Raw genomic sequence first — 15,251 nt, forward strand, 5'->3', positions numbered from 1 at the left:
CAATGAAATACATCTGCAAGACACATACATATTGTAAGAGGTAGGGGTGATCCATTTCCTTTTTGTCCAGCGCATCTCTATAAACGCTGCGAGGTGTTATTGCATAGGCGGGCCCCCGAAGGGGGCTCAGGAGCCGGCGCCATAACCCGGCGTCGAGCCCCCAGAAGAAAGGGGGAGAGGGGACCCGGCTTGGTGCGAAAAAGAGGACGCCTAGCAAGGTGTGGGGAAAGCCAACAAGGGTCACCCCCCCATGTCGTCGCAGCCAATGGGGGGGCACACAGGATTCAAACCCCCAATCGCAGGAGTTGGCGCAAACCCAAAGCGCCAGCCGGAGGGGCTTAAAAGCGCGGCTCCCCCAGGTAGGCTCCTATCATCCAGGATCGGGGGTGCAGCGCGATGGAAGACGAAGAGCTTGTCCCACCCACCCACACCACAGGAACAGCAATGTCGCAGGGCTGAGAATGGCAAAAGAAGTGACGAAGGGCTACGCTGAGAACAGTTGGTACGGAGGCCCACCGGAGGGCGGTGCGCCAGAATAGGTCCACTCACCTTCAGATGCTGCACGGCTGGGTAAGGTGGCCTAAGGAAAGCGACTCTGGGATGCCTCACGGCTGAGTTTCATGGCTACCAAAGGAAGGGATAGCAAACAGAGACGGCGCTCGCCGCCCAGCCCCAGCCGGATGGCAGGGCACAACAAAGTCGGACAGGGTAGCGAGGCGGCCTAACTCTGGGACAAAGGCTATCCCCTTCCCGCGCAAATGGGGCGCAAAGAAAATTCCAACCTACCAAAGAACCGGCCCAGAAGGGCCAAGAGATGATCACAAGGAAATGTATACTGATATAACATGCAAAGTGCAAAATATAACTGTTTCCTTGTAACCCTAATAAACTGCGGCCAACAAATGACCACCACGAGACAAGAAGTGTAGTGGCTTTCTTGGCGGGAGGGGAAATACCAAAGGGAAAAGGATGGTGTATGCATGTAGGAGTTGGGCAGAGTGCGGGGGTTATTGATGGAAGATATAGTCAGCAGAAGATCTTCATGTTTAAAGCTATTATACCCATTTCGATGTAACAAAGCTACCCAATATTATCGGAACGACTAATTAGAAACCCCAGGCAAAATTACATATACCTTTGCTACCAGACACTACGCCAGCCACCCCTAAAACCACTGCGAGCCTTGACCAGATCTCCTTTTCAGACGCTTCAGCAGATATCTCAGGGTCCAGGGACACGCCCATAAATGTTTAAAAAGACTTGAAAGGCATCATCCTAATTACAAAAAACAACAGGTGATGGACAGAATGCAGAACAATGTCACACATTCACCCCAGTACAGAGATCTGGGCCCAAATCCATCGTTTTTTTGCTCACCATGCCATTCCAATTTGAACCCATCCATATGCAAATCAGTCTTGACCCTGTGCCCCATGGGAACAGTCCAGCCCGAACTGCCAAGCCAGGTCCTCCCTGGAATGGAAACAAGCATCCAAGGACCGGTTTCGGGCTTTCAGCCCTCATCAGCCTGAATAGCTTGATTCCAGTGGTATGGAAAGCATGGGACTCACGTCTGAGCACACCCGTCCCATTCGGGGTGAAAAATGCAAAAAACAACAGGTGATGGACAGAATGCAGAACAATGTCACACATTCACCCCAGTACAGAGATCTGGGCCCAAATCCATCGTTTTTTTGCTCACCATGCCATTCCAGTTTGAACCCAGCCATATGTAAATCAGTCTTGACCGTGTGCCCCATGGGAACAGTCCAGCCCGAACTGCCAAGCCAGGCCCTCCCTGGAATGGAAACAAGCATCCAAGGACCGGTTTTGGGCTTTCAGCCCCCATCAGCCTGAATAGCTTGATTCCAGTGGCATGGAAAGCACGGGACTCACGTCTGAGCACACCTGTCCCACTCGGGTGACAAATGCAAAAAACAACAGGTGATGGACAGAATGCAGAACAATGTCACACACCACTGGATTCAAGCAAGCCGGGCTGAAGACGGCTGGAATGCCAGAAACCGGTCCTCTGAAGCTTTTTTCCGGTCCAGGAAACTCATGGCTTGGCAGTTCGGGCTGGACTGTTCCCATGAGGCACAGGGTCAGACTGATTTGCATATGGCCATGTCTGAACTGGGGTGGTGTGTAGTGCAAAAAAACGATGGATTTAGGCCCAGATCTCTGTACTGGGGTGAATGTATGACATTGTTCTGCATTCTGTCCATCACCTGTGGTTTTTGCATTTGCCAACCCGAGTGGGATGGGTATGGTCAGACGTGAGTCCCATGCACTTCACACCACTGGATTCAAGCAAGCCGGGCTGAAGACGGCTGGAATGCCAGAAACCGGTCCTCGAAAGCTTGTTTCCGGTCCAGGGAAGGCATGGCTTGGCAGTTCGGGCTGGACTGTTCCCATGAGGCACAGGGTCAGACTGATTTGCATATGGCCATGTCTGAACTGGGGTGGTGTGTAGTGCAAAAAACCGATGGATTTAGGCCCAGATCTCTGTACTGGGGTGAATGTATGACATTGTTCTGCATTCTGTTTATCACCTGTGGTTTTTGCATCATCCTATTTACGCTAGCAGGTAATTGCTAAACTTCCAGACACCCACCTTGGGGTACGAACCCGGAATCCCCGGTGTCAAAACCAAGGACCCTGCCCACTGAGCCACGCTCCCTCAACACTTTTGCATGGCTGTGCTCCCGAGGACTCAACCTTTATTTTCTTAAACCCAAAGTAAAAACTCCAAAAGTTAACACGGAAGGGTCGTTAATAAAGAGTCAGCAGGAATTGCAAACCGTTTTTGCATACCTCCCTGCTGACTGCTTGATCCTCCCTTTAAACGAGAGTAGGATTTCAGATGGTTTTACCCTCTGAAATTAAATACTCACATCCATAGGTTACGATGTATAACGCTACGCCAGGCCCCCTCCGACTCCGCCCGACAGGAACATCACTCGACATCTACAACGCTCTCGACGACGCTCCTGAAGCTCAGGCTGCAGTCTAAGGGAACAAAGAGAATACAACTCCCCAGGACACAGCCTTAAATACTTGCTAAGTTTTGTTTCCCATAGGTTTCGTTTTCACAATACCTCACGTCACAAAGACATCACCACCAACCCCCTTCCTTTCGTCCTGGGGCCCGGAGGAGGAGGCTCAGCCCTGTGGCGCAACTAAGGGCGCCCCTCCCCTAGGCGTGGGGGGCGCCTGTTCAATACCTAATATAATAATTTAAGCAGCCTGAGACGCTGCCTCCAAGAATTCTACTGACAGTGACTCGAGCCTACATCCAGAGGTCCGCGCTTTGTCTTTTGTTATCTTCTGGCAAGGCACGCATGTGTGTTGTGAGAATAAGTGCTTGGCTGCAGTGCCCATTCCCAGGTGAGTGTAACAGCCTTTCCTGGAAATTGCCTGCTGTGAGACTGAGTGATGGTATAATCTTCTAGTTGCACTTGCTATGTTAAAAATTGGGTTTTCAGGCTAGCACACTGTCATGAATTATCAATTTCTGGGCAGCTGCAGTGCCTGCCTGCCTTGTGTTACTGAAGACTGCGGTCACGCAGTCTGTCTCCGGTTAGTGCCCTCCCATTTCTGGTACTTTGCAGCAGTTTTAATACCTTTTTAGAGTTTCTTGTTGCTCACATGGGTGCAACTTCTGATATTTGTAAGTTTCCCTCGTATTCATTGCTTGACTTTTCTCCTGAGAAAGTGTCACTTGTAGTCCTTGAAATTTCACTAGTATTTACAGTGAAATTATGAAAATGTCACTCATAGAAATCTGAAACCATGGCAGCTACGAGGGTGGGCAAGATTTTCATGACAGTGATCCCACCATAGTCTAAGAGAGATTTGCATGCCTGGGGAATTAGAGGTAATCTATGGAGAATGACTCCCTCTAAATGAAGGGGAGTTGAGAGGTATAGACCAGCATAGCTGCCAAGGTTTCAGATTGCTATGTGTGATAATTTCAGTGTAATTATGAGTGACATTTCAACAACTATGAGTGACACTTTCTCGCAAGCAAAATCAAGCAAGGAAGACGAGGGAAACATAAATATTAGAAATAACAGACATGACAAGCGTCTCCCACCCATACACCCATGTAGCCTGTGGTTTACTTTAAAGGTATTGGAAAGTTTTTCTGACCTCAGCGTTATAAGCAATGTCCTTTACCTTTAACTGACTGTATGATGTGAGAAGCTGCAAAGAACAACTGCACTTTTCAATTCAACTATGAAATTCAAATTATGAAGTCGTAAGCGTGACTGGAAAATCAATATTTTTGCATCAGACTCAAAAGCTAATATGAGTCCCTCTCTCAGTTGAGCCAGTAGGCCAGCACGTCAGAAAGGTTGGACCTGGGAAATAACTGCCTTGCCTACGCATTAACTATACATATCTCGGAATTCAGAATTAAAGCAGATGGAATATTTTAGCTGATCTATCTTATGCCCGTAGCTACTGACAATCCAGGGGGATTTCCGTTACACTATCATAGCCGACACCCGGTTCCCACTCATACATCAAAAACATGTGCTGAAAGGAAGTATTTCTTCAAACCCTGGCTGCCCCAGTAGAAGCTGCAAACTTTTCCGACAGGGACCATTAAGCAGTGTGATTAAATCAATTAAATCAATAGCTGAGAATTGCCCCCTTGGTCTGTGGTACAGCCGCCCATTATTATTAACGAGTTTCACGGCTTCTCTGCTCACGCACCCAGCACCTACCAGCAGTAAAAAAAAACGGGTCTTGGCTCCAGAGAACTCACTAACTTTCTTTTCAAGCAACTCCATCTGAAGAGCACAGGGCGTGACCACGGGAAAGGAGAAGGCCTGGGACCAGCAGCACAGAGGGGATGGCATGCTGCAGAGGAAAGGAGTAAGGCACAAGCACCCCCTGCGGCTCTTGCTTTCTACCACCGCAACGAAATTACAGCACGGCAGGTGTTATTGTATGAAGACAAATACTGCTGCTGTAATGTAATGTAAATTGATCCTTGTATAGCGCACTACTACTCACCCGCAAGGGTCTCAAGGCGCTTGTACGAATACCGCTGTGGAACCCGTCCTGGCTTTCCCTGTGAGGCGTCCACTCCTGGGCACCCCCAGGGTGAAGGCTAGGCATCCTTAGCGTTGTGGGGGCCGTTGTGGAGATTAAGCAAGCTACTGCCCAGAGTTGCAGAGTGGTACTCTATGATTGGAATAGGCACCGAGGCATCAGGTCCGTGGAATTTTGAGGCCAGGCGGGGAATTGAACCCTGGTCCCGGGCTAGACCTCTGCATCAGGGTCTGCCGCTCTAAACGTTGAGCCACACTTCTCCACCTTACTAATGATTCAGGTGCCACTGCCCAGTGGGCTTAGATCGAGTTGCATGGCCAGGGTGGGTGGGATCCAATCGTCGTTACAACCTCCGGCCGTGATGACGACGTGGCAGCAGGACGTAACGTCACGTGGCGTGTATGACGTCAATCAGAATGTAATGTGGGGGGGAGGGAATCTATTGATAAATTGTAGCACTAGTAGCTGCAGCGTAAACCTCAGCCATCCCCCAAGCCCAATACTGTGAGCAGCGCTACCAGACACTTCAGTTTAATCATTATAGCAGCCCTACCAGCCGAGGCGCTATCTATGCCTATTATGCATCACAATGCATTTCAGTGCAGTGCTGCAGACCACCGCACTGAAATGCGTTAGTGTCACAAGTGTTGCGTGATACTTAGCAGAGCTGGACCAGTTACTTAAGCCCTAAAGTTTGGCATGCTAGACGGTGGAGTTGGGAGAGGATGTGGTCCGTCTGCACAAACGCCCGACGCTGGTGCTGGAAACCAGGTTCGAGCCTCAAGGTCTCGTCCACATCCTGTGATTCTGGGCAAATCACTTAATCTCCCCGTGCCTGAATGTCTAATGTAAATACGGTGTGTTTGTAAAGCGCTCCAATACCTTCGGGTCGAGTTCGCGCTGTATAAAATATGCACACACAAAAAAACGCGAATGGAAACGGTGACACATAGAAGGAATATCTGTCGCCAGTAAATTCTAAAAATATAACGTGCCTTTTAATTCTTGAAACGTGCAGCCTATTTGACAAACACCTGCCCACGGCAGGGGCCCCGGAAGTTAGTATGGTAATCTGCACGAAATGCCACGGGCCAGCCACACCAACGGACTACTCGACCAGCATCCCGGTTTTTCGTAAGTCAAACCATCCCTCACTTTGACCACCTAGGGACTAGAGTCAAGACCGAATGAGCAGTGAGTTCAGCACCACCGCTGTCTTCCACCCAGAATCAAATAGGGCAGCAGCTAAACCCGTTATTGATATAACCGAACAGGCTCAAACTTACGCCTGACTATCATTTCCTCAGGAATACTTGGTCTACAGACGGCCTATCAAAATGCGACGTCGTCGGGGGATGGCTCTAGCATATGTACGTACGAAACTCACAGCCAATCATCACATCGTAAATGTACGCGAAGCACTGGATTGGCTAAAGTGTCGCCAATGCTCCAAAACTTGGCAGAGATCCGATCCATCAATGCTCCAATCCTAGGTGATTTTACATGTGACTTGTTTTCCTCACACTCTCAGAAGATGTTCAAGTTGACGTCAGTTGTTGTGCGTCTCGAAAGTACTGAATTTACCGACAAATGACATCCTCTCAAAGACTGACAACGGGTAGCCGAAATTAACCTGATTTTACGGACACCCTGAGTAAGTAACGGACTGGTGGTTATCCTCTACACGTTTATGTGTGTTCTTCCATCACCTCAGTCTTTTCGGCAGCAACGCCCATTTGCTATTGAAGCGGAGCTCAGTTTGACAGCACATTGTTGTATTCAAAGATACCCCAGTCCAATGGTGTATGTAAATTTACACTTTATTTCAAGCACACAAGATTGTGCATTGGTGCTCCCTTTCCAGCCAGCAGACAATTGACTGGTCAAGAATGCACCTATGTGACTGAGCATGACAACGCTAGAACCTAGGCGCTGGAATGCTTCTCTTACACCAGAAGATACAACACAGCTTCTCTCTTTTAACAACAACAAAAAATAATCAATAATAACAAATACATGAATTTCAGTTTATGTTGCCACACACATAATCTTAGAGGTATCTGGGTGGACACCTGAGGCTTTGAGAAAGCATCCTGTTACTGATTCTCCAAGACCTTCACCACAATTTCCTGAAACATCACATGGCAATCCACCTGGAGTGTGCTGTCATGCCCCGACATCCCTCCGACACTGTAGCTTTAAAAGTAGTTCACTATATAAGACGCTCAGACAACAGAACGCCGCTTTACGTTCTTGCCTCTAGCTCCTTCCGTTTTGGGTTCCGTCCCGACTTGTCTTGCCTGACTTCCAGTTTGCGTTTGGTCTGTTTTGCTTCCTGTTGGATTCCTGCCTTCGCTGTGAAGGTGTTTGCGTGCGGCTTCATCCACCGTGCCGTACCGGCTGAATAGCTGTTTATGTGGCGTCTTTCCATCTGACGTCCTCAATTGCGGTTGTTGCCGTATTTGCTCTATTGTTCAAATAACCCCTTCTCCTTGTGCCTCGCCCGGCAGCCGGGACGTTCCCCGCCATCCGGCTGGGTACAGCCTTCCATCGCCGTCCCATTCCTCAGTTGCTCCGCCCGACGGCCAGGTCTAATCTCTGCCATCCGGCTGGGCACCCTTACAGCTCCCTTAGACAGTCAGAGTCCTTACCCCCATTTTCCTGGTGCTTCGCCCGGCGGCCGGGATTCTCCCCGCCATCCGGCTGGGCACTGCCCGTTTCGTTTTTTAATGTTGATCCTCACTTGTTGCTGGATTCTCTTGTGCACTTCTTCATTTCACCCATCCCTGGGCCATATATATATTATTTTTTGGGCTCTTGCGTGGACCAGAGTGTGGTGTATATTCAAGCTCCTCTGCACAGAGTCACGGTAACAGCACTGTGCGCTGCCTTTCATTATTATTATATTTGGCGACTACTTGTGTGAAGACCTGAATGTATTTATTGTCTGACAGATATTGATGCAAGGTACAAGGTAGTGGCTCTCAAACTCGTATCCATACTTATAGAAGAATTTGATGTTCTCCCAGTTTACTACAAGGACATACAGAGTGAGAATTACACTTTAAATATTGGCACTCACCAGCATAGAGTGGGAAAGAGTTATTAACTGTCTTTTGTCTTCTTTGCAATAGAAACACGAACACCTTATTCTACCCTTCCTATGTGTTCTACAGTCCAGATAATCAATTGTGGTATGTAGTGGTCTTATATGTATTATAGACATGGTGTACATTAACGTTATGATTAGCAAAGATAGACAGTAATACATTTCTTCCTTTTCAGCCTACCTGTTATCAAGCATCCATTCTGAATGTCAAAGGCCGCGGCCTGGGCCTTGCAGTCTAGACCGCCGAGGTCAGGGACATACATCTTGATACCAAAGAGCATTTCGTATGGGGTCCGCCCACCCACAGACCTTCTAGGGAGATTATTAAGCGCACGCTGCACGCCATTGAGGTGGGCCAACCAGTTTCTGCCAGTGCCTATAACTCGAGCTGTCAAAGATTGCTTTAAATCACGGTTCATTCGTTCCACTACACTGTTACCCTCAGGTCTGTACGGAGACGAAAACTTGACTTGGACCCCCAACGAAACCATAGCATTCTTATACGCCTTAGAGGCGAAAGCCGGACCCTGATCCGAATGGAAGGTACCACAGGCAAAAATCCCTACAAAGACTCGCAAATCCTTAATGACAGTCCGTGAATCAGCGCTCAGATGGGGCCATACCCACACAAAGCGTGGGCATGAATCAACTGCTACTAAGATGTATTTATACGCAGTATCAGATGAAAAAGGACCGCAGTGATCTAAATAAACGCACCCCAGTGGTTTATTAGAAATGTACAACTGTGTCTGAGGCGGACGCGCAGCAGTTGAAGGCTTAATCTGCTGGCAAATGTCACATTGAAGGACATAATCGCGCGTCTGTTTGTACAGTCCCCGCCACCAGAACCTCTGTTGTAGCTGTGTTACAGTGGCTGAGACGCCCGCATGCGCAGACACCACACCTTCATGAGCCGCTGTAATCAAAGTAGCTCTGCGATCCGAGTTGGGAATTAAACGTTCGCCAACATCAGGAATTTTCACATAAGGAACCTTATCGGGACTTAAGTGGTATGTGTACTTCGAAGGGAACCCTGCAGGATATTTACCTCCCTTCTCAGTGGCAGCAACAGCTGCCAAGATGCCATCATCTATCTTACTTTTGGACCTCGTGACTGCTGCAACTAAGTATTTTGATACTGCTGACTTCGCCGCTTCATCAGCAAGCGAATTACCGACAGCGTGGACTCCCACGCGCTGATGGCCAAGAGTATGAATCACAAACACGAGTGGTAACGTTTCTTTAAGTTCCGCCACTCGGACCCAGATCATTTTATGTTTTATTGTGCTACCTTTGGAATCACGAAATTCATTCTGAATCCAAAAGAACAAGTATTCATTGTAAGACTGGACACAGTAGTAAGAGTCACTTACGATCAAAGTCGTCACACTAGGATCTGCGTACTGCAATGCAAGCATCAGAGCACGAAGCTCTGCCAATTGTGCGGTGCAGTCCCCAAGCGTCTGCGTGTGCACGACACTGGACTTGAACTCATCGTTCACCATGGCACCGACCACAATGGCGCAAGCGGAAACGTAGGCATGTTTAGAGCCATGCGCAACCTGCGCCGAACCATCAGTGCAAATGATGCAATGGAAATCCTCCAACGGCCGCATTGCTAAAGGAGCAGGATGAACAAATTCATACTGTAAGTACTCCTGCGACCGCAAAGTGGCGTCAAAAAGAAACGTGACATCCTGGGATGTCAAGCATGCAGCCCATTGAATCCACCGAGGGTGCAAAGCCTTAGAATTAGGTACACTGGCTTTCATAACTGCCTCCAAGGCAGGACACGGGGTAACAACCAACATGCGTTTTCCCTGTGACAGGGCACGTTCCTTGAGAATTGCCATCTGTACAGCCGTCAAAACTTTCTCCACAGTGGAAAATCGCATTTCAGCCGAAGTGTACAAGTGTGACTTGTAAGCTATAGGTACTGTATCTCCTTCATTAAAAGTTAGGTACGTGAAACCCACCGTCCCAGGGACAATTCTTATCACCAGGTTGGTCTGGTTATCACGAGTCTGTAAATATTCAGAAGCGAGCAAATCAGCTTGCAAAGACTGCAGAATAGCTGAACGCTCAGGCAGCCAGCATGATTTGGAAAAAGATGGTTGTATCAAAGCATACAAAGGCTTGATACGCTGGGCATATTCCGGAATGTATGTCCTTCGGAAATTCAAAAAGCCCAGTAAAGATTGTAACTTTTCAGTGTTGTCGGAGAGTGCAGCTGTGCGCATTTCTCCAGGAAGTGAGGAGCCAAGCCTTTTCCTTCATTGTTGAGTTCATAGCCTAGAAACAACACTGTGTACTCTGCAATGTGCGATTTTGCAAAGTTAAACTTGTAACCCATGTCTGCAAAGTTACAAATAATACTGTTCACTCGACACAGATGCTCCCAAAGTTCGTCGTCTGTGAGATAGATGTCATCCACATAGGAACAAGCATCCGGGTCGACCCTCTCCAACAGAGAGACAATGCGGGCGGAAAATACTCCAGGACTATTCTTATAGCCCATTGGGAGACGCCGAAACATTTTTGGGAGACCCCGAAACATTTTATGGACACCGCCGCATGTGAAAGAAGTCCATTGGGAACTTAGACCGTCCAATGAATGGGCATAAAAACCATTGGAAACCATTGGAAATGTCAAGCGTGGTCTTGAACCGCTTACGCACAAGACTATTTACAAGGGCAGAGCCGTGAGTATTCTGTACCACTGTGCCCTCGGCCTGGTCGCCCCCGCACCTCCCGCCTGCTCCTCCTTACCTGCCTGAGCCTCGCACCCAGCGACGCCCCAGCCGCCACAGGACCACCCAGCGACACCCCAGCCGCCACAGGGCCGCCCAGCGACGCCCCAGCCACCACAGGGCCGCCCAGCAACGCCCCAGCCACCGCAGGGCTGCCGCCGAGCCCCCAGGCTTTCCCGCCGGTTCCCACGAGACCCCACCCCCCCCGGCCGCCGATTTGTTCCCGCGCTCCCCGCAGACCCTCCCTCCCGGCTCCCCTCTTATGACGCCCCCAGAGCGACCGCGCAGCGGACGCGCGCAGCGGGAGCACCGCGCCTGGACCGCGCCAGGACCCCTGGCCCTCGCAGACCCCTGCCCACCCGCCGGACGTACGCCGCCGCCACCCTCAACGCACTCAACACCGGCCGAACCCCTGGACGCTACCGAGCCACCCTGAGACGCACCCACGGACCCTTCACCTGCCAGTCCTGCAAGTTCTCCTGCATCCGGACCTGCACTGCACCAGCGCCCACCAAGCCGAACACCAGCAGCAACCACCTGAAGTGCATCCTGCTCAACACCCGCTCTGTCCACAGACACGCCGTCCAGCTCTGGAACCTCCTCAACACCACAGCTCCTGACGTTGCCTTCCTCACGGAAACCTGGATGAACGCCTCCTCAGCGCCCGACATCGCCATCCCAGAGGGCTACAAGATCACCCGGAGAGACCGCGACAAAGCAGACTGGAGGAGGCATCGCCATCATCCACAGGAACAGCATCCGCATCTCGACCAACACCGACGACACCCTGACAACCGCCGAACACCTGCACTTCCAGATCCACACCGACCCCAAGACCACCCTCAGGGGCACCCTGATCTACCGACCCGCGGGACCACGCACTCAATTCAGTGAAGACATCGCTGACTTCATCAGCCCGCACGCCCTCCCCTCCGCTGACTACATCCTCCTCGGGGACATCAACTTCCACCTGGAGAACAACAACGACCGCATCACCACCACCCTGCTTGACAACCTCGCCACCCTCGGACTCAAGCAGCTGGTGACCACCCCCACCCACCTCGCAGGACACACACTCGACGCCGTCTTCTCGTCCAGCAAAGACATCGCCTTCAGCCACGCCACTGGACTCCACTGGACGGACCACAGCTGCATCCACTTCACCTTCAGAAGGACCATGGTCCACCACCACCAGCAACAGGCTGCACGAAGAAGCTGGAACAAGATCACAGCTGACCAACTCGCCGCATCCCTAAGCCAGCACCCTCCCGCCAGCTCAGCGAACCCCAGCCAAGCCGCCGACAACCTCACGAAATGGATCTGCACCTGCGCGGACGAACTCGCCCCTCTGAGGACCCCGCCCAGCAGACCCGGAAGCAAGAAGGCCCCGTGGTTCACCGACGAACTCAAGAGCTCCAAGAAGAACTGCCGTGCCCTCGAGAAAGCCTGGAGAAAAGACCCTACACCGGACAACATGACTACCCTCAAGCTCGCCACCCGAAAGCACCACCAACTGATCCACGCCACCAAGAAAACAGCATTCAAGGACCGGCTGGACAACAACGCACACAACAGCAAGGAACTCTTCAACATCGTGAGAGAGCTCTCCAACCCCAACGCCGGAACCAACGACATCACCCCATCGCAAGACCTCTGCAACTCCCTCGCCTCCTACTTCCACAACAAGATTGCTGACATACACAACAGCTTCAGCACACAAACAACGCTCCCCACGACCACACCAACACCCCCCACCACCACCCTCAACGCCTGGACACCGATCAACCTCGAAGACACCATCAGCACGATGAACTCCATCCACTCCGGATCTCCAACCGACCCCTGCCCTCACCACGTCTTCAACAAGGCCGACGCTGTCATCGCACCCCACCTGCGGGACATCATCAACACCTCCTTCGACACCGCCACCTTCCCTGAGAGCTGGAAGCACGCCGAACTCAGCGCTCTACTAAAGAAACCAACGGAGGACCCCACCGAACTCAAGAACTACCGCCCCATCTCGCTCCTCCCGTTTCCAGCCAAAGTCATCGAGAAGACCGTCAACAAGCAACTGGCAGCCTTCCTCGAGACGACTGGATCCCTCGACCCATCTCAGTCAGGCTTCCGGGCCAACCACAGCACCGAGACCGCCCTCATCGCTGCCACTGACGACATCCGAACCCTGCTGGACAACGGAGAAACAGCGGCCCTCATCCTCCTGGACCTCTCCGCAGCATTCAACACTGTCTGCCACCACACCCTAGTGCAGCGCCTCAGCAACGTCAGAATCAAGGAGAAGGGTCTGGAATGGATCATCTCCTTCCTCGCCGGAAGGACACAGAGAGTCCGCCTCCCCCCGTTCAGATCAGGAGCCACGGAAGTCATCTGCGGCGACCCTCAGGGCTCCTCGCTCAGCCACACCCTCTTCAATGTCTACATGAGCCCCCTTGCGGCCATCGCACGCCAACACAACCTGAACATCATCTCCTACGCCGATGACACCCAGCTGATCCTCTCCCTGACCAACGACCCCGGCACCGCCAGAGCCAACCTACACGAAGGGATGAAAGACGTGGCCGAGTGGATGACGACCAGCCGCCTGAAACTGAACACAGACAAGACGGAAGTCCTCATCCTGGGCTCCTCACCCTCCGCCTGGGACGACTCCTGGTGGCCCCCCGCCCTGGGCAACGCACCCAAACCGACAGACCACGCACGCAACCTGGGCTTCATCCTGGACTCCTCCCTCTCCATGACCAGACAAGTCAACGCCGTCTCCTCGTCCTGTTTCAACATCCTGCGCATGCTACGTAAGATCTTTCGGTAGATCCCCACCGAGACCAGGAAGACGGTCACCCAGGCCCTCGTCACCAGCCGTCTAGACTACGGCAACGCCCTCTACGCCAGAACCACCGCCAAGCTCCAGAAGAGACTCCAGCCTATCCAGAACGCCTCGGCGAGACTCATCCTCGACGTCCCCAGACGAAGCCACATCTCCAGACACCTGAGAGACCTGTACTGGCTCCCGATCAACAAAAGAATCACCTTCCGGCTCCTCACCCACGCACACAAAGCCCTACACAACCAAGGCCCGACTTACCTCAACAGCCGCCTCAACTTATACGCTCCCAAACGCCATCTCCGCTCGACCAGTCACGCCCTCGCCGCCGTCCCCCGCATCCGCAGAGCGACAACAGGAGGAAGGTCCTTCTCCCACCTGGCCGCCAAGACTTGGAACTCCCTCCCGACCGACCTACGCCTGACCCAAGACCACTTCTCCTTCAGGAAGAAGCTCAAGACCTGGCTGTTCGAGCAGTGCGGACCCCCCCCCCCCAAGCGCCTTGAGACCCTCCGGGTGAGTAGTGCGCGGTATAAATGCCTATGATGATGATGATGATGATGATGTACTGCACAGTTACGGCAATGCGCGTTTAAATGCCGGTAATCCAAAACCAAACGATAAGAGCCGTCCAGCTTGTTTACAGTAAAAAGGGGGTTATTCATCGGTGACACACATGTTTCAATTACACCTTGATATTCCAATTGTTCAAGGATCGCTGCGACCGAAGCTTTGGCTTCACGTCTTATGGGATATTGAGGTTGAGGCTGCGGCTGAGACCGTAAAGGAATCTCGTGGCTTGGGGACAATTTATCCCAGCAACACTGATTGCGGTACACAGCCGGTGCAAGCGCCAGAGCCCACTCTTCTGCAAAGTGCAGCGCTTCCACTCTCGAAACAGTGTTCGCGAAACTGGGGAGGATTACCTCCTCCCCTCTCGGAGCAGCGTGCACAAAAGGTGGGGGCCAGTCAGCCTCCGAAAGCAAAATGTCATACGTAGATGAAAGATTTTCCCAAAATACCCCTTTTATGGTACGCTGTATGTCACCTTCAATTAACAGGACAATTTCAAAAAGTCTATCAGGGGGTGCAACTCTTGTATCAGCTGTTTCGATCACAACATAAGTGTCAGTCGCTGTCACCTTCAGTAGTGGACGGAGGGCCTCTCTCACTATGGTAATCTCCGCCGCGCTGTCCAGCAAGGTCAGAGCCCACGTCAGATTCCGAAGCCGCGTTCTCACAATCTGGGGCATATCGATGCGCCGTTAAGGCTGCGACTTTTTTCTTGGCAAACTGCGGTCTCTGAGGCGTAGAGCCCTCCTGCTTGTCTGCACCGTTGCGCGGGCGGGGCTGACCACGTCCTTGCTGGCCACTCCGGCCCCTGCCGCCCCCTCCACCACCGGTTGACGGAGCCGATGAGTCCTGAAAGGAACGAGGAGAGCGTTGGTCAAAAGCCTGAAACCGATCAGGAGATTTAATCATCGCG

General features: G+C 51.7%; 1 protein-coding gene across 1 annotated transcript in view; it reads left to right on the forward strand.

Annotated features, from left to right (window-relative positions):
- Positions 1–6,579: 6,579 nt before the first annotated feature.
- LOC147707999 (monocarboxylate transporter 10-like) overlaps positions 6,580–15,251 on the forward strand; it is a 770,926-nt gene continuing 762,254 nt past the window's right edge. The window contains exon 1 of the mRNA XM_086925276.1: positions 6,580–6,721. The gene's annotated coding sequence lies outside the window, so the exon portion shown is untranslated. The remainder of the gene's footprint in view (positions 6,722–15,251) is intronic.

The sequence above is a fragment of the Lissotriton vulgaris genome, chromosome 6 (assembly GCF_964263255.1).
Source record: "Lissotriton vulgaris chromosome 6, aLisVul1.2, whole genome shotgun sequence".
Classification (NCBI taxonomy): Eukaryota; Metazoa; Chordata; class Amphibia; order Caudata; family Salamandridae; genus Lissotriton; species Lissotriton vulgaris.